Below are 1,484 nucleotides of genomic sequence, written 5' to 3'. Positions count from 1 at the left end.
AGAATTACATACACACTGACAATGCCGAGTACATTAATAATAGCTTTTGCGTATATCGTACGACAGTACTTGCTGCTAAATAAACTCTAGCATAATTACGAATTACTGCAAAGCCTAAGACTTTCAATATAATTGATTGACCTGCTTTCCGTTTTTCGACGCACAAGTGGGTAAATGGGATTACGACATCAGATGGAAAATCTTATTAGGCGGTATTGATTGCAAAGTTTGTTAGGCTGAGGGAAAATTACTTACATGCGAACGTACGTTGACAATGGCTTTGAAAGCCAACCTGCTTCCTTATCTAATTTGGGAGTAAGTGATCTGATGAGTTAACGTTATTAAATGGTAGCATACTGACGCACTCTATTGTTACGCATCTAAACTAAGTTACGGAGTAGCAAAATTAGTCTGTTGCGTTGAAAAAAACTAAAACCTCACTAGACGTCATCACCAATAAGAAAAAGCTATGGGTAGGTAGAGAGCAGAAGAGAAGAATAAAAAAAACCCAGAAAATAAGATACCGAAACACGGAAGAGCAGAAACCGAGAAGAATCGAAAAACGAGAAGAGCCGAAAAGTCGAAAACAGAATAGCCGAGTCGAAAACCAAGACGAGAAAAAACGAAAGTAGAGCTGAAATCCGAGAATATTATGATATCGAAAACAGAAGATCCGAAAACCGAGCCGATTACATTGATGATATAAACGAAACGTTGAATCATATTCTAACGATTCAAATTAGGCTACTTATTATACTTTTTTAAAAAGCGCATAGTTGAATCGTCGATAAAAAAAAACGCGGCGTACAAAACCGTTTAATCACCATAATTTGTACACGCGCGTAAAGATTTGTACGCGTAAGGTTTTGTGATTCTTCCAAGTCACAGGCGAAGAATGATCGCTCTGAAACAAGTAATTACTACGACGCAAATGTGATCATTTCCGGTGCAGTGACTATTAATGTTTCAATTAAATTGCTTCATATAACGATCACAGAATCTAATAATTCGTATGAATGCATTAATCAACCAAGACCGCTTTGTCAGTGCAGTTTAATTATTTTTTAAAGATTTTAATATTTTCAAATTTGCATAATTCATGTATAATTGACCAGATTAGATATAGAATTAATAGTTTCTGAAATTGATACCGTGTGTGTAGCGTACCTACATTCTACGGTTCGAAATTAAAATACTAGGCCTATAGGTCTAAGAAACTCGAAATATGGGCCTATAGATATTGCCGGTGGAATTTTTTTTTCTTCTAATTGATGCTATGCTTGGAGTGGGTGGGGTGGGGAGCTAGGCTGGTTTAGGCCGAATGGACATCATTATTTACAGTACAGTATTTAAAAAACTTCAATAGGCCTACATAGGTTCCAGTTTACCTTGAATTACTATTTAGTAGTACATATTCTAAAACAGAAATTCGAGATCCAGTGGGCTGGCCTACAGAGTACCGTAACAGCAGGGAGAAGGAGAGG

The sequence above is a fragment of the Antedon mediterranea genome, chromosome 9 (genome assembly GCF_964355755.1).
Source record: "Antedon mediterranea chromosome 9, ecAntMedi1.1, whole genome shotgun sequence".
NCBI classification, from domain to species: domain Eukaryota; kingdom Metazoa; phylum Echinodermata; class Crinoidea; order Comatulida; family Antedonidae; genus Antedon; species Antedon mediterranea.
The sequence above is the reverse complement of the archived record's forward strand: the minus strand, read 5'-3'. Positions refer to the sequence as shown.